Source organism: Schistocerca americana, chromosome 2 (genome assembly GCF_021461395.2).
Source record: "Schistocerca americana isolate TAMUIC-IGC-003095 chromosome 2, iqSchAmer2.1, whole genome shotgun sequence".
In the NCBI taxonomy this organism is placed as follows: Eukaryota; Metazoa; Arthropoda; class Insecta; order Orthoptera; family Acrididae; genus Schistocerca; species Schistocerca americana.
The window spans coordinates 40,306,758-40,326,556 of record NC_060120.1 but is presented as its reverse complement, the minus strand read 5'-3'; the positions used below and the strand labels follow the sequence as shown (position 1 = coordinate 40,326,556).

At 52.9% G+C, this 19,799-nt stretch overlaps 61 non-coding genes across 61 annotated transcripts; 41 read left to right on the top strand and 20 right to left on the bottom strand.

Moving 5' to 3' along the window:
- Positions 1-260: 260 nt before the first annotated feature.
- Trnav-aac lies at positions 261-333 on the top strand. Its single transcript has one exon. It is a non-coding gene; the product is annotated as a tRNA-Val (tRNA).
- Positions 334-527: 194 nt separating this feature from the next.
- Trnap-agg lies at positions 528-599 on the bottom strand. Its single transcript has one exon. It is a non-coding gene; the product is annotated as a tRNA-Pro (tRNA).
- A 402-nt stretch (positions 600-1,001) lies between these two features.
- Trnav-cac lies at positions 1,002-1,074 on the top strand. Its single transcript has one exon. It is a non-coding gene; the product is annotated as a tRNA-Val (tRNA).
- Positions 1,075-1,232: 158 nt separating this feature from the next.
- On the top strand, positions 1,233-1,305 carry Trnav-aac. The gene has a single exon. It is a non-coding gene; the product is annotated as a tRNA-Val (tRNA).
- A 194-nt stretch (positions 1,306-1,499) lies between these two features.
- Trnap-agg lies at positions 1,500-1,571 on the bottom strand. Its single transcript has one exon. It is a non-coding gene; the product is annotated as a tRNA-Pro (tRNA).
- Positions 1,572-1,973: 402 nt separating this feature from the next.
- On the top strand, positions 1,974-2,046 carry Trnav-cac. The gene has a single exon. It is a non-coding gene; the product is annotated as a tRNA-Val (tRNA).
- A 158-nt stretch (positions 2,047-2,204) lies between these two features.
- On the top strand, positions 2,205-2,277 carry Trnav-aac. Its single transcript has one exon. It is a non-coding gene; the product is annotated as a tRNA-Val (tRNA).
- A 194-nt stretch (positions 2,278-2,471) lies between these two features.
- Positions 2,472-2,543, bottom strand: Trnap-agg. Its single transcript has one exon. It is a non-coding gene; the product is annotated as a tRNA-Pro (tRNA).
- Positions 2,544-2,945: 402 nt separating this feature from the next.
- On the top strand, positions 2,946-3,018 carry Trnav-cac. The gene has a single exon. It is a non-coding gene; the product is annotated as a tRNA-Val (tRNA).
- A 158-nt stretch (positions 3,019-3,176) lies between these two features.
- Positions 3,177-3,249, top strand: Trnav-aac. The gene has a single exon. It is a non-coding gene; the product is annotated as a tRNA-Val (tRNA).
- Positions 3,250-3,443: 194 nt separating this feature from the next.
- Positions 3,444-3,515, bottom strand: Trnap-agg. The gene has a single exon. It is a non-coding gene; the product is annotated as a tRNA-Pro (tRNA).
- A 402-nt stretch (positions 3,516-3,917) lies between these two features.
- Trnav-cac lies at positions 3,918-3,990 on the top strand. The gene has a single exon. It is a non-coding gene; the product is annotated as a tRNA-Val (tRNA).
- Positions 3,991-4,149: 159 nt separating this feature from the next.
- Trnav-aac lies at positions 4,150-4,222 on the top strand. Its single transcript has one exon. It is a non-coding gene; the product is annotated as a tRNA-Val (tRNA).
- Positions 4,223-4,416: 194 nt separating this feature from the next.
- Positions 4,417-4,488, bottom strand: Trnap-agg. The gene has a single exon. It is a non-coding gene; the product is annotated as a tRNA-Pro (tRNA).
- Positions 4,489-4,889: 401 nt separating this feature from the next.
- Trnav-cac lies at positions 4,890-4,962 on the top strand. The gene has a single exon. It is a non-coding gene; the product is annotated as a tRNA-Val (tRNA).
- Positions 4,963-5,120: 158 nt separating this feature from the next.
- Positions 5,121-5,193, top strand: Trnav-aac. Its single transcript has one exon. It is a non-coding gene; the product is annotated as a tRNA-Val (tRNA).
- A 194-nt stretch (positions 5,194-5,387) lies between these two features.
- Trnap-agg lies at positions 5,388-5,459 on the bottom strand. Its single transcript has one exon. It is a non-coding gene; the product is annotated as a tRNA-Pro (tRNA).
- A 402-nt stretch (positions 5,460-5,861) lies between these two features.
- Trnav-cac lies at positions 5,862-5,934 on the top strand. Its single transcript has one exon. It is a non-coding gene; the product is annotated as a tRNA-Val (tRNA).
- A 158-nt stretch (positions 5,935-6,092) lies between these two features.
- On the top strand, positions 6,093-6,165 carry Trnav-aac. Its single transcript has one exon. It is a non-coding gene; the product is annotated as a tRNA-Val (tRNA).
- Positions 6,166-6,359: 194 nt separating this feature from the next.
- Positions 6,360-6,431, bottom strand: Trnap-agg. The gene has a single exon. It is a non-coding gene; the product is annotated as a tRNA-Pro (tRNA).
- A 402-nt stretch (positions 6,432-6,833) lies between these two features.
- Trnav-cac lies at positions 6,834-6,906 on the top strand. Its single transcript has one exon. It is a non-coding gene; the product is annotated as a tRNA-Val (tRNA).
- A 158-nt stretch (positions 6,907-7,064) lies between these two features.
- Trnav-aac lies at positions 7,065-7,137 on the top strand. The gene has a single exon. It is a non-coding gene; the product is annotated as a tRNA-Val (tRNA).
- A 194-nt stretch (positions 7,138-7,331) lies between these two features.
- Trnap-agg lies at positions 7,332-7,403 on the bottom strand. The gene has a single exon. It is a non-coding gene; the product is annotated as a tRNA-Pro (tRNA).
- Positions 7,404-7,805: 402 nt separating this feature from the next.
- Trnav-cac lies at positions 7,806-7,878 on the top strand. Its single transcript has one exon. It is a non-coding gene; the product is annotated as a tRNA-Val (tRNA).
- A 158-nt stretch (positions 7,879-8,036) lies between these two features.
- Positions 8,037-8,109, top strand: Trnav-aac. Its single transcript has one exon. It is a non-coding gene; the product is annotated as a tRNA-Val (tRNA).
- A 194-nt stretch (positions 8,110-8,303) lies between these two features.
- Positions 8,304-8,375, bottom strand: Trnap-agg. Its single transcript has one exon. It is a non-coding gene; the product is annotated as a tRNA-Pro (tRNA).
- A 402-nt stretch (positions 8,376-8,777) lies between these two features.
- Positions 8,778-8,850, top strand: Trnav-cac. The gene has a single exon. It is a non-coding gene; the product is annotated as a tRNA-Val (tRNA).
- Positions 8,851-9,008: 158 nt separating this feature from the next.
- Positions 9,009-9,081, top strand: Trnav-aac. Its single transcript has one exon. It is a non-coding gene; the product is annotated as a tRNA-Val (tRNA).
- A 194-nt stretch (positions 9,082-9,275) lies between these two features.
- Positions 9,276-9,347, bottom strand: Trnap-agg. Its single transcript has one exon. It is a non-coding gene; the product is annotated as a tRNA-Pro (tRNA).
- Positions 9,348-9,749: 402 nt separating this feature from the next.
- Trnav-cac lies at positions 9,750-9,822 on the top strand. The gene has a single exon. It is a non-coding gene; the product is annotated as a tRNA-Val (tRNA).
- Positions 9,823-9,980: 158 nt separating this feature from the next.
- On the top strand, positions 9,981-10,053 carry Trnav-aac. Its single transcript has one exon. It is a non-coding gene; the product is annotated as a tRNA-Val (tRNA).
- A 194-nt stretch (positions 10,054-10,247) lies between these two features.
- Trnap-agg lies at positions 10,248-10,319 on the bottom strand. The gene has a single exon. It is a non-coding gene; the product is annotated as a tRNA-Pro (tRNA).
- Positions 10,320-10,721: 402 nt separating this feature from the next.
- On the top strand, positions 10,722-10,794 carry Trnav-cac. The gene has a single exon. It is a non-coding gene; the product is annotated as a tRNA-Val (tRNA).
- A 158-nt stretch (positions 10,795-10,952) lies between these two features.
- On the top strand, positions 10,953-11,025 carry Trnav-aac. The gene has a single exon. It is a non-coding gene; the product is annotated as a tRNA-Val (tRNA).
- A 194-nt stretch (positions 11,026-11,219) lies between these two features.
- Positions 11,220-11,291, bottom strand: Trnap-agg. Its single transcript has one exon. It is a non-coding gene; the product is annotated as a tRNA-Pro (tRNA).
- Positions 11,292-11,693: 402 nt separating this feature from the next.
- Positions 11,694-11,766, top strand: Trnav-cac. The gene has a single exon. It is a non-coding gene; the product is annotated as a tRNA-Val (tRNA).
- Positions 11,767-11,924: 158 nt separating this feature from the next.
- Trnav-aac lies at positions 11,925-11,997 on the top strand. The gene has a single exon. It is a non-coding gene; the product is annotated as a tRNA-Val (tRNA).
- A 194-nt stretch (positions 11,998-12,191) lies between these two features.
- Trnap-agg lies at positions 12,192-12,263 on the bottom strand. The gene has a single exon. It is a non-coding gene; the product is annotated as a tRNA-Pro (tRNA).
- Positions 12,264-12,665: 402 nt separating this feature from the next.
- On the top strand, positions 12,666-12,738 carry Trnav-cac. Its single transcript has one exon. It is a non-coding gene; the product is annotated as a tRNA-Val (tRNA).
- A 158-nt stretch (positions 12,739-12,896) lies between these two features.
- Trnav-aac lies at positions 12,897-12,969 on the top strand. The gene has a single exon. It is a non-coding gene; the product is annotated as a tRNA-Val (tRNA).
- Positions 12,970-13,163: 194 nt separating this feature from the next.
- On the bottom strand, positions 13,164-13,235 carry Trnap-agg. Its single transcript has one exon. It is a non-coding gene; the product is annotated as a tRNA-Pro (tRNA).
- A 402-nt stretch (positions 13,236-13,637) lies between these two features.
- Trnav-cac lies at positions 13,638-13,710 on the top strand. The gene has a single exon. It is a non-coding gene; the product is annotated as a tRNA-Val (tRNA).
- Positions 13,711-13,868: 158 nt separating this feature from the next.
- Positions 13,869-13,941, top strand: Trnav-aac. The gene has a single exon. It is a non-coding gene; the product is annotated as a tRNA-Val (tRNA).
- Positions 13,942-14,135: 194 nt separating this feature from the next.
- On the bottom strand, positions 14,136-14,207 carry Trnap-agg. Its single transcript has one exon. It is a non-coding gene; the product is annotated as a tRNA-Pro (tRNA).
- A 402-nt stretch (positions 14,208-14,609) lies between these two features.
- Trnav-cac lies at positions 14,610-14,682 on the top strand. Its single transcript has one exon. It is a non-coding gene; the product is annotated as a tRNA-Val (tRNA).
- A 158-nt stretch (positions 14,683-14,840) lies between these two features.
- Positions 14,841-14,913, top strand: Trnav-aac. The gene has a single exon. It is a non-coding gene; the product is annotated as a tRNA-Val (tRNA).
- Positions 14,914-15,107: 194 nt separating this feature from the next.
- Positions 15,108-15,179, bottom strand: Trnap-agg. Its single transcript has one exon. It is a non-coding gene; the product is annotated as a tRNA-Pro (tRNA).
- A 402-nt stretch (positions 15,180-15,581) lies between these two features.
- On the top strand, positions 15,582-15,654 carry Trnav-cac. The gene has a single exon. It is a non-coding gene; the product is annotated as a tRNA-Val (tRNA).
- Positions 15,655-15,812: 158 nt separating this feature from the next.
- Trnav-aac lies at positions 15,813-15,885 on the top strand. The gene has a single exon. It is a non-coding gene; the product is annotated as a tRNA-Val (tRNA).
- Positions 15,886-16,079: 194 nt separating this feature from the next.
- Trnap-agg lies at positions 16,080-16,151 on the bottom strand. Its single transcript has one exon. It is a non-coding gene; the product is annotated as a tRNA-Pro (tRNA).
- A 402-nt stretch (positions 16,152-16,553) lies between these two features.
- Positions 16,554-16,626, top strand: Trnav-cac. Its single transcript has one exon. It is a non-coding gene; the product is annotated as a tRNA-Val (tRNA).
- A 158-nt stretch (positions 16,627-16,784) lies between these two features.
- On the top strand, positions 16,785-16,857 carry Trnav-aac. Its single transcript has one exon. It is a non-coding gene; the product is annotated as a tRNA-Val (tRNA).
- A 194-nt stretch (positions 16,858-17,051) lies between these two features.
- Trnap-agg lies at positions 17,052-17,123 on the bottom strand. The gene has a single exon. It is a non-coding gene; the product is annotated as a tRNA-Pro (tRNA).
- A 402-nt stretch (positions 17,124-17,525) lies between these two features.
- Trnav-cac lies at positions 17,526-17,598 on the top strand. The gene has a single exon. It is a non-coding gene; the product is annotated as a tRNA-Val (tRNA).
- Positions 17,599-17,756: 158 nt separating this feature from the next.
- Trnav-aac lies at positions 17,757-17,829 on the top strand. The gene has a single exon. It is a non-coding gene; the product is annotated as a tRNA-Val (tRNA).
- A 194-nt stretch (positions 17,830-18,023) lies between these two features.
- Positions 18,024-18,095, bottom strand: Trnap-agg. The gene has a single exon. It is a non-coding gene; the product is annotated as a tRNA-Pro (tRNA).
- Positions 18,096-18,497: 402 nt separating this feature from the next.
- Positions 18,498-18,570, top strand: Trnav-cac. Its single transcript has one exon. It is a non-coding gene; the product is annotated as a tRNA-Val (tRNA).
- Positions 18,571-18,728: 158 nt separating this feature from the next.
- On the top strand, positions 18,729-18,801 carry Trnav-aac. Its single transcript has one exon. It is a non-coding gene; the product is annotated as a tRNA-Val (tRNA).
- Positions 18,802-18,995: 194 nt separating this feature from the next.
- On the bottom strand, positions 18,996-19,067 carry Trnap-agg. The gene has a single exon. It is a non-coding gene; the product is annotated as a tRNA-Pro (tRNA).
- Positions 19,068-19,469: 402 nt separating this feature from the next.
- On the top strand, positions 19,470-19,542 carry Trnaa-cgc. The gene has a single exon. It is a non-coding gene; the product is annotated as a tRNA-Ala (tRNA).
- Positions 19,543-19,701: 159 nt separating this feature from the next.
- Positions 19,702-19,774, top strand: Trnav-aac. The gene has a single exon. It is a non-coding gene; the product is annotated as a tRNA-Val (tRNA).
- The last annotated feature ends 25 nt before the right edge of the window (positions 19,775-19,799 follow it).

Below are 19,799 nucleotides of genomic sequence, written 5' to 3'. Positions count from 1 at the left end.
TGAACAAGGATGGACTCCTCAGGTCCGTCGTTTCCGTAGTGTAGCGGTTATCACGTCTGCTTCACACGCAGAAGGTCCGAAGTTCGATCCCGGGCGGGAACAGTATTTTCCTGCCTATGTCGTATTGTCCTCCAATGAGCCACGTCGTGTGTGGATCTGCTGCATGTCCCTTCGTTTTGCAAGTACCACATTTATTGAATTTTTTAGTTACGATGGCAACATCACTACAAGTTGTCTGTGAAGTAAGGTGCACACAAGCAGTTTCCGTGGTGTAGCGGTTATCACGTCTGCCTAACACGCAGAAGGTCCCCGGTTCGATCCCGGGCGGAAACACTTTTTCATCACTTTAAGCAAGACGTACTAACATGCATCTGCTACCATCTGTACCCGAAACCTTCGTAATCGCCTTCACGCGTCGGACCCGAGTGTCAATTGCTCACATCGAATAAGAAATTCATTTGATATTGACGGCGAGCTTTTTGAGCTGACTCAGCCACTGACGTGCGATCAGTTTGCACAAAACGCTAGGGCTCGTCCGGGATTTGAACCCGGGAGCTCCTGCACCCTAAGCAGGAATCATACCCCTAGACCAACGAGCCCTGTGACACGGCGAATGCCAATTATTCCAGTCCCTCGATGTCGTCCAGGGTGTCCTGGAAGTCTCGTGTACGCTGGCGGGATGGGGGCGGCGCGAATTCCCGCGGTCGGCGGCCTTCCTGGGCTATTGGTACCTTCATGTAGAGCTGCCGCTGGGCTCGCACTGCCTGCTGCTGAGAAAGTGATTGCTTTTGCTGATATGACTTGCAATAACGACTGCGCGAAACGCCGCTATCTCGTTAGGGGTGCTACGGCAGACACCCTCTCAAGCGCCCCGAAGACTTCTTGAGCCCTCGGCTGTGATGGGTTCCAGGCTGACAAAAGAACTGTCGTGTGTGCATTCGCGGACGAGAGAAAGTCTGAGGCAAGTTCGAATAAACAAGGATGGACTCCTCAGGTCCGTCGTTTCCGTAGTGTAGCGGTTATCACGTCTGCTTCACACGCAGAAGGTCCCAATTTCGATCCCGGGCGGGAACAGTATTTTCCTGCCTATGTCGTATTGTCCTCCAATGAGCCACGTCGTGTGTGGATCTGCTGCATGTCCCTTCGTTTTGCAAGTACCACATTTATTGAATTTTTTAGTTACGATGGCAACATCACTACAAGTTGTCTGTGAAGTAAGGTGCACACAAGCAGTTTCCGTGGTGTAGCGGTTATCACGTCTGCCTAACACGCAGAAGGTCCCCGGTTCGATCCCGGGCGGAAACACTTTTTCATCACTTTAAGCAAGACGTACTAACATGCATCTGCTACCATCTGTACCCGAAACCTTTGTAATCGCCTTCACGCGTCGGACCCGAGTGTCAATTGCTCACACCGAATAAGAAATTCATTTGATATTGACGGCGAGCTTTTTGAGCTGACTCAGCCACTGACGTGCGATCAGTTTGCACAAAACGCTAGGGCTCGTCCGGGATTTGAACCCGGGACCTCCTGCACCCTAAGCAGGAATCATACCCCTAGACCAACGAGCCCTGTGACACGGCGAATGCCAATTATTCCAGTCCCTCGATGTCGTCCAGGGTGTCCTGGAAGTCTCGTGTACGCTGGCGGGATGGGGGCGGCGCGAATTCCCGCGGTCGGCGGCCTTCCTGGGCTATTGGTACCTTCATGTAGAGCTGCCGCTGGGCTCGCACTGCCTGCTGCTGAGAAAGTGATTGCTTTTGCTGATATGACTTGCAATAACGACTGCGCGAAACGCCGCTATCTCGTTAGGGGTGCTACGGCAGACACCCTCTCAAGCGCCCCGAAGACTTCTTGAGCCCTCGGCTGTGATGGGTTCCAGGCTGACAAAAGAACTGTCGTGTGTGCATTCGCGGACGAGAGAAAGTCTGAGGCAAGTTCGAATAAACAAGGATGGACTCCTCAGGTCCGTCGTTTCCGTAGTGTAGCGGTTATCACGTCTGCTTCACACGCAGAAGGTCCCAATTTCGATCCCGGGCGGGAACAGTATTTTCCTGCCTATGTCGTATTGTCCTCCAATGAGCCACGTCGTGTGTGGATCTGCTGCATGTCCCTTCGTTTTGCAAGTACCACATTTATTGAATTTTTTAGTTACGATGGCAACATCACTACAAGTTGTCTGTGAAGTAAGGTGCACACAAGCAGTTTCCGTGGTGTAGCGGTTATCACGTCTGCCTAACACGCAGAAGGTCCCCGGTTCGATCCCGGGCGGAAACACTTTTTCATCACTTTAAGCAAGACGTACTAACATGCATCTGCTACCATCTGTACCCGAAACCTTTGTAATCGCCTTCACGCGTCGGACCCGAGTGTCAATTGCTCACACCGAATAAGAAATTCATTTGATATTGACGGCGAGCTTTTTGAGCTGACTCAGCCACTGACGTGCGATCAGTTTGCACAAAACGCTAGGGCTCGTCCGGGATTTGAACCCGGGACCTCCTGCACCCTAAGCAGGAATCATACCCCTAGACCAACGAGCCCTGTGACACGGCGAATGCCAATTATTCCAGTCCCTCGATGTCGTCCAGGGTGTCCTGGAAGTCTCGTGTACGCTGGCGGGATGGGGGCGGCGCGAATTCCCGCGGTCGGCGGCCTTCCTGGGCTATTGGTACCTTCATGTAGAGCTGCCGCTGCGCTCGCACTGCCTGCTGCTGAGAAAGTGATTGCTTTTGCTGATATGACTTGCAATAACGACTGCGCGAAACGCCGCTATCTCGTTAGGGGTGCTACGGCAGACACCCTCTCAAGCGCCCCGAAGACTTCTTGAGCCCTCGGCTATGATGGGTTCCAGGCTGACAAAAGAACTGTCGTGTGTGCATTCGCGGACGAGAGAAAGTCTGAGGCAAGTTCGAATAAACAAGGATGGACTCCTCAGGTCCGTCGTTTCCGTAGTGTAGCGGTTATCACGTCTGCTTCACACGCAGAAGGTCCCAATTTCGATCCCGGGCGGGAACAGTATTTTCCTGTCTATGTCGTATTGTCCTCCAATGAGCCACGTCGTGTGTGGATCTGCTGCATGTCCCTTCGTTTTGCAAGTACCACATTTATTGAATTTTTTAGTTACGATGGCAACATCACTACAAGTTGTCTGTGAAGTAAGGTGCACACAAGCAGTTTCCGTGGTGTAGCGGTTATCACGTCTGCCTAACACGCAGAAGGTCCCCGGTTCGATCCCGGGCGGAAACACTTTTTCATCACTTTAAGCAAGACGTACTAACATGCATCTGCTACCATCTGTACCCGAAACCTTTGTAATCGCCTTCACGCGTCGGACCCGAGTGTCAATTGCTCACATCGAATAAGAAATTCATTTGATATTGACGGCGAGCTTTTTGAGCTGACTCAGCCACTGACGTGCGATCAGTTTGCACAAAACGCTAGGGCTCGTCCGGGATTTGAACCCGGGACCTCCTGCACCCTAAGCAGGAATCATACCCCTAGACCAACGAGCCCTGTGACACGGCGAATGCCAATTATTCCAGTCCCTCGATGTCGTCCAGGGTGTCCTGGAAGTCTCGTGTACGCTGGCGGGATGGGGGCGGCGCGAATTCCCGCGGTCGGCGGCCTTCCTGGGCTATTGGTACCTTCATGTAGAGCTGCCGCTGGGCTCGCACTGCCTGCTGCTGAGAAAGTGATTGCTTTTGCTGATATGACTTGCAATAACGACTGCGCGAAACGCCGCTATCTCGTTAGGGGTGCTACGGCAGACACCCTCTCAAGCGCCCCGAAGACTTCTTGAGCCCTCGGCTGTGATGGGTTCCAGGCTGACAAAAGAACTGTCGTGTGTGCATTCGCGGACGAGAGAAAGTCTGAGGCAAGTTCGAATGAACAAGGATGGACTCCTCAGGTCCGTCGTTTCCGTAGTGTAGCGGTTATCACGTCTGCTTCACACGCAGAAGGTCCCCAGTTCGATCCCGGGCGGGAACAGTATTTTCCTGCCTATGTCGTATTGTCGTCCAATGAGCCACGTCGTGTGTGGATCTGCTGCATGTCCCTTCGTTTTGCAAGTACCACATTTATTGAATTTTTTTAGTTACGATGGCAACATCACTACAAGTTGTCTGTGAAGTAAGGTGCACACAAGCAGTTTCCGTGGTGTAGCGGTTATCACGTCTGCCTAACACGCAGAAGGTCACCGGTTCGATCCCGGGCGGAAGCACTTTTTCATCACTTTAAGCAAGACGTACTAACATGCATCTGCTACCATCTGTACCCGAAACCTTCGTAATCGCCTTCACGCGTCGGACCCGAGTGTCAATTGCTCACATCGAATAAGAAATTCATTTAATATTGACGGCGAGCTTTTTGCGCTGACTCAGCCACTGACGTGCGATCAGTTTGCACAAAACGCTAGGGCTCGTCCGGGATTTGAACCCGGGACCTCCTGCACCCTAAGCAGGAATCATACCCCTACACCAACGAGCCCTGTGACACGGCGATGCCAATTATTCCAGTCCCTCGATGTCGTCCAGGGTGTCCTGGAAGTCTCGTGTACGCTGGCGGGATGGGGGCGGCGCGAATTCCCGCGGTCGGCGGCCTTCCTGGGCTATTGGTACCTTCATGTAGAGCTGCCGCTGGGCTCGCACTGCCTGCTGCTGAGAAAGTGATTGCTTTTGCTGATATGACTTGCAATAACGACTGCGCGAAACGCCGCTATCTCGTTAGGGGTGCTACGGCAGACACCCTCTCAAGCGCCCCGAAGACTTCTTGAGCCCTCGGCTGTGATGGGTTCCAGGCTGACAAAAGAACTGTCGTGTGTGCATTCGCGGACGAGAGAAAGTCTGAGGCAACTTCGAATGAACAAGGATGGACTCCTCAGGTCCGTCGTTTCCGTAGTGTAGCGGTTATCACGTCTGCTTCACACGCAGAAGGTCCCCAGTTCGATCCCGGGCGGGAACAGTATTTTCCTGCCTATGTCGTATTGTCCTCCAATGAGCCACGTCGTGTGTGGATCTGCTGCATGTCCCTTCGTTTTGCAAGTACCACATTTATTGAATTTTTTAGTTACGATGGCAACATCACTACAAGTTGTCTGTGAAGTAAGGTGCACACAAGCAGTTTCCGTGGTGTAGCGGTTATCACGTCTGCCTAACACGCAGAAGGTCCCCGGTTCGATCCCGGGCGGAAACACTTTTTCATCACTTTAAGCAAGACGTACTATCATGCATCTGCTACCATCTGTACCCGAAACCTTCGTAATCGCCTTCACGCGTCGGACCCGAGTGTCAATTGCTCACATCGAATAAGAAATTCATTTGATATTGACGGCGAGCTTTTTGCGCTGACTCAGCCACTGACGTGCGATCAGTTTGCACAAAACGCTAGGGCTCGTCCGGGATTTGAACCCGGGACCTCCTGCACCCTAAGCAGGAATCATACCCCTAGACCAACGAGCCCTGTGACACGGCGAATGCCAATTATTCCAGTCCCTCGATGTCGTCCAGGGTGTCCTGGAAGTCTCGTGTACGCTGGCGGGATGGGGGCGGCGCGAATTCCCGCGGTCGGCGGCCTTCCTGGGCTATTGGTACCTTCATGTAGAGCTGCCGCTGGGCTCGCACTGCCTGCTGCTGAGAAAGTGATTGCTTTTGCTGATATGACTTGCAATAACGACTGCGCGAAACGCCGCTATCTCGTTAGGGGTGCTACGGCAGACACCCTCTCAAGCGCCCCGAAGACTTCTTGAGCCCTCGGCTGTGATGGGTTCCAGGCTGACAAAAGAACTGTCGTGTGTGCATTCGCGGACGAGAGAAAGTCTGAGGCAACTTCGAATGAACAAGGATGGACTCCTCAGGTCCGTCGTTTCCGTAGTGTAGCGGTTATCACGTCTGCTTCACACGCAGAAGGTCCCCAGTTCGATCCCGGGCGGGAACAGTATTTTCCTGCCTATGTCGTATTGTCCTCCAATGAGCCACGTCGTGTGTGGATCTGCTGCATGTCCCTTCGTTTTGCAAGTACCACATTTATTGAATTTTTTAGTTACGATGGCAACATCACTACAAGTTGTCTGTGAAGTAAGGTGCACACAAGCAGTTTCCGTGGTGTAGCGGTTATCACGTCTGCCTAACACGCAGAAGGTCCCCGGTTCGATCCCGGGCCGAAACACTTTTTCATCACTTTAAGCAAGACGTACTAACATGCATCTGCTACCATCTGTACCCGAAACCTTCGTAATCGCCTTCACGCGTCGCACCCGAGTGTCAATTGCTCACATCGAATAAGAAATTCATTTGATATTGACGGCGAGCTTTTTGAACTGACTCAGCCACTGACGTGCGATCAGTTTGCACAAAACGCTAGGGCTCGTCCGGGATTTGAACCCGGGACCTGCTGCACCCTAAGCAGGAATCATACCCCTAGACCAACGAGCCCTGTGACACGGCGAATGCCAATTATTCCAGTCCCTCGATGTCGTCCAGGGTGTCCTGGAAGTCTCGTGTACGCTGGCGGGATGGGGGCGGCGCGAATTCCCGCGGTCGGCGGCCTTCCTGGGCTATTGGTACCTTCATGTAGAGCTGCCGCTGGGCTCGCACTGCCTGCTGCTGAGAAAGTGATTGCTTTTGCTGATATGACTCGCAATAACGACTGCGCGAAACGCCGCTATCTCGTTAGGGGTGCTACGGCAGACACCCTCTCAAGCGCCCCGAAGACTTCTTGAGCCCTCGGCTGTGATGGGTTCCAGGCTGACAAAAGAACTGTCGTGTGTGCATTCGCGGACGAGAGAAAGTCTGAGGCAAGTTGGAATGAACAAGGATGGACTCCTCAGGTCCGTCGTTTCCGTAGTGTAGCGGTTATCACGTCTGCTTCACACGCAGAAGGTCCCCAGTTCGATCCCGGGCGGGAACAGTATTTTCCTGCCTATGTCGTATTGTCCTCCAATGAGCCACGTCGTGTGTGGATCTGCTGCATGTCCCTTCGTTTTGCAAGTACCACATTTATTGAATTTTTTAGTTACGATGGCAACATCACTACAAGTTGTCTGTGAAGTAAGGTGCACACAAGCAGTTTCCGTGGTGTAGCGGTTATCACGTCTGCCTAACACGCAGAAGGTCCCCGGTTCGATCCCGGGCCGAAACACTTTTTCATCACTTTAAGCAAGACGTACTAACATGCATCTGCTACCATCTGTACCCGAAACCTTCGTAATCGCCTTCACGCGTCGCACCCGAGTGTCAATTGCTCACATCGAATAAGAAATTCATTTGATATTGACGGCGAGCTTTTTGAGCTGACTCAGCCACTGACGTGCGATCAGTTTGCACAAAACGCTAGGGCTCGTCCGGGATTTGAACCCGGGACCTCCTGCACCCTAAGCAGGAATCATACCCCTAGACCAACGAGCCCTGTGACACGGCGAATGCCAATTATTCCAGTCCCTCGATGTCGTCCAGGGTGTCCTGGAAGTCTCGTGTACGCTGGCGGGATGGGGGCGGCGCGAATTCCCGCGGTCGGCGGCCTTCCTGCGCTATTGGTACCTTCATGTAGAGCTGCCGCTGGGCTCGCACTGCCTGCTGCTGAGAAAGTGATTGCTTTTGCTGATATGACTTGCAATAACGACTGCGCGAAACGCCGCTATCTCGTTAGGGGTGCTACGGCAGACACCCTCTCAAGCGTCCCGAAGACTTCTTGAGCCCTCGGCTGTGATGGGTTCCAGGCTGACAAAAGAACTGTCGTGTGTGCATTCGCGGACGAGAGAAAGTCTGAGGCAAGTTCGAATGAACAAGGATGGACTCCTCAGGTCCGTCGTTTCCGTAGTGTAGCGGTTATCACGTCTGCTTCACACGCAGAAGGTCCCCAGTTCGATCCCGGGCGGGAACAGTATTTTCCTGCCTATGTCGTATTGTCCTCCAATGAGCCACGTCGTGTGTGGATCTGCTGCATGTCCCTTCGTTTTGCAAGTACCACATTTATTGAATTTTTTAGTTACGATGGCAACATCACTACAAGTTGTCTGTGAAGTAAGGTGCACACAAGCAGTTTCCGTGGTGTAGCGGTTATCACGTCTGCCTAACACGCAGAAGGTCCCCGGTTCGATCCCGGGCCGAAACACTTTTTCATCACTTTAAGCAAGACGTACTAACATGCATCTGCTACCATCTGTACCCGAAACCTTCGTAATCGCCTTCACGCGTCGCACCCGAGTGTCAATTGCTCACATCGAATAAGAAATTCATTTGATATTGACGGCGAGCTTTTTGAGCTGACTCAGCCACTGACGTGCGATCAGTTTGCACAAAACGCTAGGGCTCGTCCGGGATTTGAACCCGGGACCTGCTGCACCCTAAGCAGGAATCATACCCCTAGACCAACGAGCCCTGTGACACGGCGAATGCCAATTATTCCAGTCCCTCGATGTCGTCCAGGGTGTCCTGGAAGTCTCGTGTACGCTGGCGGGATGGGGGCTGCGCGAATTCCCGCGGTCGGCGGCCTTCCTGGGCTATTGGTACCTTCATGTAGAGCTGCCGCTGGGCTCGCACTGCCTGCTGCTGAGAAAGTGATTGCTTTTGCTGATATGACTCGCAATAACGACTGCGCGAAACGCCGCTATCTCGTTAGGGGTGCTACGGCAGACACCCTCTCAAGCGCCCCGAAGACTTCTTGAGCCCTCGGCTGTGATGGGTTCCAGGCTGACAAAAGAACTGTCGTGTGTGCATTCGCGGACGAGAGAAAGTCTGAGGCAAGTTCGAATGAACAAGGATGGACTCCTCAGGTCCGTCGTTTCCGTAGTGTAGCGGTTATCACGTCTGCTTCACACGCAGAAGGTCCCCAGTTCGATCCCGGGCGGGAACAGTATTTTCCTGCCTATGTCGTATTGTCCTCCAATGAGCCACGTCGTGTGTGGATCTGCTGCATGTCCCTTCGTTTTGCAAGTACCACATTTATTGAATTTTTTAGTTACGATGGCAACATCACTACAAGTTGTCTGTGAAGTAAGGTGCACACAAGCAGTTTCCGTGGTGTAGCGGTTATCACGTCTGCCTAACACGCAGAAGGTCCCCGGTTCGATCCCGGGCCGAAACACTTTTTCATCACTTTAAGCAAGACGTACTAACATGCATCTGCTACCATCTGTACCCGAAACCTTCGTAATCGCCTTCACGCGTCGCACCCGAGTGTCAATTGCTCACATCGAATAAGAAATTCATTTGATATTGACGGCGAGCTTTTTGAGCTGACTCAGCCACTGACGTGCGATCAGTTTGCACAAAACGCTAGGGCTCGTCCGGGATTTGAACCCGGGACCTCCTGCACCCTAAGCAGGAATCATACCCCTAGACCAACGAGCCCTGCGACACGGCGAATGCCAATTATTCCAGTCCCTCGATGTCGTCCAGGGTGTCCTGGAAGTCTCGTGTACGCTGGCGGGATGGGGGCGGCGCGAATTCCCGCGGTCGGCGGCCTTCCTGGGCTATTGGTACCTTCATGTAGAGCTGCCGCTGGGCTCGCACTGCCTGCTGCTGAGAAAGTGATTGCTTTTGCTGATATGACTTGCAATAACGACTGCGCGAAACGCCGCTATCTCGTTAGGGGTGCTACGGCAGACACCCTCTCAAGCGTCCCGAAGACTTCTTGAGCCCTCGGCTGTGATGGGTTCCAGGCTGACAAAAGAACTGTCGTGTGTGCATTCGCGGACGAGAGAAAGTCTGAGGCAAGTTCGAATGAACAAGGATGGACTCCTCAGGTCCGTCGTTTCCGTAGTGTAGCGGTTATCACGTCTGCTTCACACGCAGAAGGTCCCCAGTTCGATCCCGGGCGGGAACAGTATTTTCCTGCCTATGTCGTATTGTCCTCCAATGAGCCACGTCGTGTGTGGATCTGCTGCATGTCCCTTCGTTTTGCAAGTACCACATTTATCGAATTTTTTAGTTACGATGGCAACATCACTACAAGTTGTCTGTGAAGTAAGGTGCACACAAGCAGTTTCCGTGGTGTAGCGGTTATCACGTCTGCCTAACACGCAGAAGGTCCCCGGTTCGATCCCGGGCGGAAACACTTTTTCATCACTTTAAGCAAGACGTACTAACATGCATCTGCTACCATCTGTACCCGAAACCTTCGTAATCGCCTTCACGCGTCGGACCCGAGTGTCAATTGCTCACATCGAATAAGAAATTCATTTGATATTGACGGCGAGCTTTTTGCGCTGACTCAGCCACTGACGTGCGATCAGTTTGCACAAAACGCTAGGGCTCGTCCGGGATTTGAACCCGGGACCTCCTGCACCCTAAGCAGGAATCATACCCCTAGACCAACGAGCCCTGTGACACGGCGAATGCCAATTATTCCAGTCCCTCGATGTCGTCCAGGGTGTCCTGGAAGTCTCGTGTACGCTGGCGGGATGGGGGCGGCGCGAATTCCCGCGGTCGGCGGCCTTCCTGGGCTATTGGTACCTTCATGTAGAGCTGCCGCTGGGCTCGCACTGCCTGCTGCTGAGAAAGTGATTGCTTTTGCTGATATGACTTGCAATAACGACTGCGCGAAACGCCGCTATCTCGTTAGGGGTGCTACGGCAGACACCCTCTCAACCGCCCCGAAGACTTCTTGAGCCCTCGGCTGTGATGGGTTCCAGGCTGACAAAAGAACTGTCGTGTGTGCATTCGCGGACGAGAGAAAGTCTGAGGCAAGTTCGAATGAACAAGGATGGACTCCTCAGGTCCGTCGTTTCCGTAGTGTAGCGGTTATCACGTCTGCTTCACACGCAGAAGGTCCCCAGTTCGATCCCGGGCGGGAACAGTATTTTCCTGCCTATGTCGTATTGTCCTCCAATGAGCCACGTCGTGTGTGGATCTGCTGCATGTCCCTTCGTTTTGCAAGTACCACATTTATCGAATTTTTTAGTTACGATGGCAACATCACTACAAGTTGTCTGTGAAGTAAGGTGCACACAAGCAGTTTCCGTGGTGTAGCGGTTATCACGTCTGCCTAACACGCAGAAGGTCCCCGGTTCGATCCCGGGCCGAAACACTTTTTCATCACTTTAAGCAAGACGTACTAACATGCATCTGCTACCATCTGTACCCGAAACCTTCGTAATCGCCTTCACGCGTCGCACCCGAGTGTCAATTGCTCACATCGAATAAGAAATTCATTTGATATTGACGGCGAGCTTTTTGAGCTGACTCAGCCACTGACGTGCGATCAGTTTGCACAAAACGCTAGGGCTCGTCCGGGATTTGAACCCGGGACCTCCTGCACCCTAAGCAGGAATCATACCCCTAGACCAACGAGCCCTGTGACACGGCGAATGCCAATTATTCCAGTCCCTCGATGTCGTCCAGGGTGTCCTGGAAGTCTCGTGTACGCTGGCGGGATGGGGGCGGCGCGAATTCCCGCGGTCGGCGGCCTTCCTGGGCTATTGGTACCTTCATGTAGAGCTGCCGCTGGGCTCGCACTGCCTGCTGCTGAGAAAGTGATTGCTTTTGCTGATATGACTTGCAATAACGACTGCGCGAAACGCCGCTATCTCGTTAGGGGTGCTACGGCAGACACCCTCTCAAGCGTCCCGAAGACTTCTTGAGCCCTCGGCTGTGATGGGTTCCAGGCTGACAAAAGAACTGTCGTGTGTGCATTCGCGGACGAGAGAAAGTCTGAGGCAAGTTCGAATGAACAAGGATGGACTCCTCAGGTCCGTCGTTTCCGTAGTGTAGCGGTTATCACGTCTGCTTCACACGCAGAAGGTCCCCAGTTCGATCCCGGGCGGGAACAGTATTTTCCTGCCTATGTCGTATTGTCCTCCAATGAGCCACGTCGTGTGTGGATCTGCTGCATGTCCCTTCGTTTTGCAAGTACCACATTTATCGAATTTTTTAGTTACGATGGCAACATCACTACAAGTTGTCTGTGAAGTAAGGTGCACACAAGCAGTTTCCGTGGTGTAGCGGTTATCACGTCTGCCTAACACGCAGAAGGTCCCCGGTTCGATCCCGGGCGGAAACACTTTTTCATCACTTTAAGCAAGACGTACTAACATGCATCTGCTACCATCTGTACCCGAAACCTTCGTAATAGCCTTCACGCGTCGGACCCGAGTGTCAATTGCTCACATCGAATAAGAAATTCATTTGATATTGACGGCGAGCTTTTTGCGCTGACTCAGCCACTGACGTGCGATCAGTTTGCACAAAACGCTAGGGCTCGTCCGGGATTTGAACCCGGGACCTCCTGCACCCTAAGCAGGAATCATACCCCTAGACCAACGAGCCCTGTGACACGGCGAATGCCAATTATTCCAGTCCCTCGATGTCGTCCAGGGTGTCCTGGAAGTCTCGTGTACGCTGGCGGGATGGGGGCGGCGCGAATTCCCGCGGTCGGCGGCCTTCCTGGGCTATTGGTACCTTCATGTAGAGCTGCCGCTGGGCTCGCACTGCCTGCTGCTGAGAAAGTGATTGCTTTTGCTGATATGACTTGCAATAACGACTGCGCGAAACGCCGCTATCTCGTTAGGGGTGCTACGGCAGACACCCTCTCAAGCGCCCCGAAGACTTCTTGAGCCCTCGGCTGTGATGGGTTCCAGGCTGACAAAAGAACTGTCGTGTGTGCATTCGCGGACGAGAGAAAGTCTGAGGCAAGTTCGAATGAACAAGGATGGACTCCTCAGGTCCGTCGTTTCCGTAGTGTAGCGGTTATCACGTCTGCTTCACACGCAGAAGGTCCCCAGTTCGATCCCGGGCGGGAACAGTATTTTCCTGCCTATGTCGTATTGTCCTCCAATGAGCCACGTCGTGTGTGGATCTGCTGCATGTCCCTTCGTTTTGCAAGTACCACATTTATCGAATTTTTTAGTTACGATGGCAACATCACTACAAGTTGTCTGTGAAGTAAGGTGCACACAAGCAGTTTCCGTGGTGTACCGGTTATCACGTCTGCCTAACACGCAGAAGGTCCCCGGTTCGATCCCGGGCCGAAACACTTTTTCATCACTTTAAGCAAGACGTACTAACATGCATCTGCTACCATCTGTACCCGAAACCTTCGTAATCGCCTTCACGCGTCGCACCCGAGTGTCAATTGCTCACATCGAATAAGAAATTCATTTGATATTGACGGCGAGCTTTTTGAGCTGACTCAGCCACTGACGTGCGATCAGTTTGCACAAAACGCTAGGGCTCGTCCGGGATTTGAACCCGGGACCTCCTGCACCCTAAGCAGGAATCATACCCCTAGACCAACGAGCCCTGTGACACGGCGAATGCCAATTATTCCAGTCCCTCGATGTCGTCCAGGGTGTCCTGGAAGTCTCGTGTACGCTGGCGGGATGGGGGCGGCGCGAATTCCCGCGGTCGGCGGCCTTCCTGGGCTATTGGTACCTTCATGTAGAGCTGCCGCTGGGCTCGCACTGCCTGCTGCTGAGAAAGTGATTGCTTTTGCTGATATGACTTGCAATAACGACTGCGCGAAACGCCGCTATCTCGTTAGGGGTGCTACGGCAGACACCCTCTCAAGCGTCCCGAAGACTTCTTGAGCCCTCGGCTGTGATGGGTTCCAGGCTGACAAAAGAACTGTCGTGTGTGCATTCGCGGACGAGAGAAAGTCTGAGGCAAGTTCGAATGAACAAGGATGGACTCCTCAGGTCCGTCGTTTCCGTAGTGTAGCGGTTATCACGTCTGCTTCACACGCAGAAGGTCCCCAGTTCGATCCCGGGCGGGAACAGTATTTTCCTGCCTATGTCGTATTGTCCTCCAATGAGCCACGTCGTGTGTGGATCTGCTGCATGTCCCTTCGTTTTGCAAGTACCACATTTATCGAATTTTTTAGTTACGATGGCAACATCACTACAAGTTGTCTGTGAAGTAAGGTGCACACAAGCAGTTTCCGTGGTGTAGCGGTTATCACGTCTGCCTAACACGCAGAAGGTCCCCGGTTCGATCCCGGGCGGAAACACTTTTTCATCACTTTAAGCAAGACGTACTAACATGCATCTGCTACCATCTGTACCCGAAACCTTCGTAATAGCCTTCACGCGTCGGACCCGAGTGTCAATTGCTCACATCGAATAAGAAATTCATTTGATATTGACGGCGAGCTTTTTGCGCTGACTCAGCCACTGACGTGCGATCAGTTTGCACAAAACGCTAGGGCTCGTCCGGGATTTGAACCCGGGACCTCCTGCACCCTAAGCAGGAATCATACCCCTAGACCAACGAGCCCTGTGACACGGCGAATGCCAATTATTCCAGTCCCTCGATGTCGTCCAGGGTGTCCTGGAAGTCTCGTGTACGCTGGCGGGATGGGGGCGGCGCGAATTCCCGCGGTCGGCGGCCTTCCTGGGCTATTGGTACCTTCATGTAGAGCTGCCGCTGGGCTCGCACTGCCTGCTGCTGAGAAAGTGATTGCTTTTGCTGATATGACTTGCAATAACGACTGCGCGAAACGCCGCTATCTCGTTAGGGGTGCTACGGCAGACACCCTCTCAAGCGCCCCGAAGACTTCTTGAGCCCTCGGCTGTGATGGGTTCCAGGCTGACAAAAGAACTGTCGTGTGTGCATTCGCGGACGAGAGAAAGTCTGAGGCAAGTTCGAATGAACAAGGATGGACTCCTCAGGTCCGTCGTTTCCGTAGTGTAGCGGTTATCACGTCTGCTTCACACGCAGAAGGTCCCCAGTTCGATCCCGGGCGGGAACAGTATTTTCCTGCCTATGTCGTATTGTCCTCCAATGAGCCACGTCGTGTGTGGATCTGCTGCATGTCCCTTCGTTTTGCAAGTACCACATTTATCGAATTTTTTAGTTACGATGGCAACATCACTACAAGTTGTCTGTGAAGTAAGGTGCACACAAGCAGTTTCCGTGGTGTACCGGTTATCACGTCTGCCTAACACGCAGAAGGTCCCCGGTTCGATCCCGGGCCGAAACACTTTTTCATCACTTTAAGCAAGACGTACTAACATGCATCTGCTACCATCTGTACCCGAAACCTTCGTAATCGCCTTCACGCGTCGGACCCGAGTGTCAATTGCTCACATCGAATAAGAAATTCATTTGATATTGACGGCGAGCTTTTTGCGCTGACTCAGCCACTGACGTGCGATCAGTTTGCACAAAACGCTAGGGCTCGTCCGGGATTTGAACCCGGGACCTCCCGCACCCTAAGCAGGAATCATACCCCTAGACCAACGAGCCCTGTGACACGGCGAATGCCAATTATTCCAGTCCCTCGATGTCGTCCAGGGTGTCCTGGAAGTCTCGTGTACGCTGGCGGGATGGGGGCGGCGCGAATTCCCGCGGTCGGCGGCCTTCCTGGGCTATTGGTACCTTCATGTAGAGCTGCCGCTGGGCTCGCACTGCCTGCTGCTGAGAAAGTGATTGCTTTTGCTGATATGACTTGCAATAACGACTGCGCGAAACGCCGCTATCTCGTTAGGGGTGCTACGGCAGACACCCTCTCAAGCGCCCCGAAGACTTCTTGAGCCCTCGGCTGTGATGGGTTCCAGGCTGACAAAAGAACTGTCGTGTGTGCATTCGCGGACGAGTGAAAGTCTGAGGCAAGTTCGAATGAACAAGGATGGACTCCTCAGGTACGTCGTTTCCGTAGTGTAGCGGTTATCACGTCTGCTTCACACGCAGAAGGTCCCAAGTTCGATCCCGGGCGGGAACAGTATTTTCCTGCCTATGTCGTATTGTCCTCCAATGAGCCACGTCGTGTGTGGATCTGCTGCATGTCCCTTCGTTTTGCAAGTACCACATTTATTGAATTTTTTAGTTACGATGGCAACATCACTACAAGTTGTCTGTGAAGTAAGGTGCACACAAGCAGTTTCCGTGGTGTAGCGGTTATCACGTCTGCCTAACACGCAGAAGGTCCCCGGTTCGATCCCGGGCGGAAGCACTTTTTCATCACTTTAAGCAAGACGTACTAACATGCATCTGCTACCATCTGTACCCGAAACCTTCGTAATCGCCTTCACGCGTCGGACCCGAGTGTCAATTGCTCACATCGAATAAGAAATTCATTTAATATTGACGGCGAGCTTTTTGCGCTGACTCAGCCACTGACGTGAGATCAGTTTGCACAAAACGCTAGGGCTCGTCCGGGATTTGAACCCGGGACCTCCTGCACCCTAAGCAGGAATCATACCCCTAGACCAACGAGCCCTGTGACACGGCGAATGCCAATTATTCCAGTCCCTCGATGTCGTCCAGGGTGTCCTGGAAGTCTCGTGTACGCTGGCGGGATGGGGGCGGCGCGAATTCCCGCGGTCGGCGGCCTTCCTGGGCTATTGGTACCTTCATGTAGAGCTGCCGCTGGGCTCGCACTGCCTGCTGCTGAGAAAGTGATTGCTTTTGCTGATATGACTTGCAATAACGACTGCGCGAAACGCCGCTATCTCGTTAGGGGTGCTACGGCAGACACCCTCTCAAGCGCCCCGAAGACTTCTTGAGCCCTCGGCTGTGATGGGTTCCAGGCTGACAAAAGAACTGTCGTGTGTGCATTCGCGGACGAGTGAAAGTCTGAGGCAAGTTCGAATGAACAAGGATGGACTCCTCAGGTACGTCGTTTCCGTAGTGTAGCGGTTATCACGTCTGCTTCACACGCAGAAGGTCCCAAGTTCGATCCCGGGCGGGAACAGTATTTTCCTGCCTATGTCGTATTGTCCTCCAATGAGCCACGTCGTGTGTGGATCTGCTGCATGTCCCTTCGTTTTGCAAGTACCACATTTATTGAATTTTTTAGTTACGATGGCAACATCACTACAAGTTGTCTGTGAAGTAAGGTGCACACAAGCAGTTTCCGTGGTGTAGCGGTTATCACGTCTGCCTAACACGCAGAAGGTCCCCGGTTCGATCCCGGGCGGAAGCACTTTTTCATCACTTTAAGCAAGACGTACTAACATGCATCTGCTACCATCTGTACCCGAAACCTTCGTAATCGCCTTCACGCGTCGGACCCGAGTGTCAATTGCTCACATCGAATAAGAAATTCATTTAATATTGACGGCGAGCTTTTTGCGCTGACTCAGCCACTGACGTGAGATCAGTTTGCACAAAACGCTAGGGCTCGTCCGGGATTTGAACCCGGGACCTCCTGCACCCTAAGCAGGAATCATACCCCTAGACCAACGAGCCCTGTGACACGGCGAATGCCAATTATTCCAGTCCCTCGATGTCGTCCAGGGTGTCCTGGAAGTCTCGTGTACGCTGGCGGGATGGGGGCGGCGCGAATTCCCGCGGTCGGCGGCCTTCCTGGGCTATTGGTACCTTCATGTAGAGCTGCCGCTGGGCTCGCACTGCCTGCTGCTGAGAAAGTGATTGCTTTTGCTGATATGACTTGCAATAACGACTGCGCGAAACGCCGCTATCTCGTTAGGGGTGCTACGGCAGACACCCTCTCAAGCTCCCCGAAGACTTCTTGAGCCCTCGGCTGTGATGGGTTCCAGGCTGACAAAAGAACTGTCGTGTGTGCATTCGCGGACGAGAGAAAGTCTGAGGCAAGTTCGAATGAACAAGGATGGACTCCTCAGGTCCGTCGTTTCCGTAGTGTAGCGGTTATCACGTCTGCTTCACACGCAGAAGGTCCCAAGTTCGATCCCGGGCGGGAACAGTATTTTCCTGTCTATGTCGTATTGTCCTCCAATGAGCCACGTCGTGTGTGGATCTGCTGCATGTCCCTTCGTTTTGCAAGTACCACATTTATTGAATTTTTTAGTTACGATGGCAACATCACTACAAGTTGTCTGTGAAGTAAGGTGCACACAAGCAGTTTCCGTGGTGTAGCGGTTATCACGTCTGCCTAACACGCAGAAGGTCCCCGGTTCGATCCCGGGCGGAAACACTTTTTCATCACTTTAAGCAAGACGTACTAACATGCATCTGCTACCATCTGTACCCGAAACCTTTGTAATCGCCTTCACGCGTCGGACCCGAGTGTCAATTGCTCACATCGAATAAGAAATTCATTTGATATTGACGGCGAGCTTTTTGAGCTGACTCAGCCACTGACGTGCGATCAGTTTGCACAAAACGCTAGGGCTCGTCCGGGATTTCAACCCGGGACCTCCTGCACCCTAAGCAGGAATCATACCCCTAGACCAACGAGCCCTGTGACACGGCGAATGCCAATTATTCCAGTCCCTCGATGTCGTCCAGGGTGTCCTGGAAGTCTCGTGTACGCTGGCGGGATGGGGGCGGCGCGAATTCCCGCGGTCGGCGGCCTTCCTGGGCTATTGGTACCTTCATGTAGAGCTGCCGCTGGGCTCGCACTGCCTGCTGCTGAGAAAGTGATTGCTTTTGCTGATATGACTTGCAATAACGACTGCGCGAAACGCCGCTATCTCGTTAGGGGTGCTACGGCAGACACCCTCTCAAGCGCCCCGAAGACTTCTTGAGCCCTCGGCTGTGATGGGTTCCAGGCTGACAAAAGAACTGTCGTGTGTGCATTCGCGGACGAGAGAAAGTCTGAGGCAAGTTCGAATGAACAAGGATGGACTCCTCAGGTCCGTCGTTTCCGTAGTGTAGCGGTTATCACGTCTGCTTCACACGCAGAAGGTCCCCAGTTCGATCCCGGGCGGGAACAGTATTTTCCTGCCTATGTCGTATTGTCCTCCAATGAGCCACGTCGTGTGTGGATCTGCTACATGTCCCTTCGTTTTGCAAGTACCACATTTATTGAATTTTTTAGTTACGATGGCAACATCACTACAAGTTGTCTGTGAAGTAAGGTGCACACAAGCAGTTTCCGTGGTGTAGCGGTTATCACGTCTGCCTAACACGCAGAAGGTCCGCGGTTCGATCCCGGGCGGAAGCACTTTTTCATCACTTTAAGCAAGACGTACTAACATGCATCTGCTACCATCTGTACCCGAAACCTTCGTAATCGCCTTCACGCGTCGGACCCGAGTGTCAATTGCTCACATCGAATAAGAAATTCATTTAATATTGACGGCGAGCTTTTTGCGCTGACTCAGCCACTGACGTGAGATCAGTTTGCACAAAACGCTAGGGCTCGTCCGGGATTTGAACCCGGGACCTCCTGCACCCTAAGCAGGAATCATACCCCTAGACCAACGAGCCCTGTGACACGGCGAATGCCAATTATTCCAGTCCCTCGATGTCGTCCAGGGTGTCCTGGAAGTCTCGTGTACGCTGGCGGGATGGGGGCGGCGCGAATTCCCGCGGTCGGCGGCCTTCCTGGGCTATTGGTACCTTCATGTAGAGCTGCCGCTGGGCTCGCACTGCCTGCTGCTGAGAAAGTGATTGCTTTTGCTGATATGACTTGCAATAACGACTGCGCGAAACGCCGCTATCTCGTTAGGGGTGCTACGGCAGACACCCTCTCAAGCGCCCCGAAGACTTCTTGAGCCCTCGGCTGTGATGGGTTCCAGGCTGACAAAAGAACTGTCGTGTGTGCATTCGCGGACGAGTGAAAGTCTGAGGCAAGTTCGAATGAACAAGGATGGACTCCTCAGGTACGTCGTTTCCGTAGTGTAGCGGTTATCACGTCTGCTTCGCACGCAGAAGGTCCCAAGTTCGATCCCGGGCGGGAACAGTATTTTCCTGCCTATGTCGTATTGTCCTCCAATGAGCCACGTCGTGTGTGGATCTGCTGCATGTCCCTTCGTTTTGCCAGTACCACATTTATTGAATTTTTTTAGTTACGATGGCAACATCACTACAAGTTGTCTGTGAAGTAAGGTGCACACAAGCAGTTTCCGTGGTGTAGCGGTTATCACGTCTGCCTAACACGCAGAAGGTCCCCGGTTCGATCCCAGGCGGAAACACTTTTTCATCACTTTAAGCAAGACG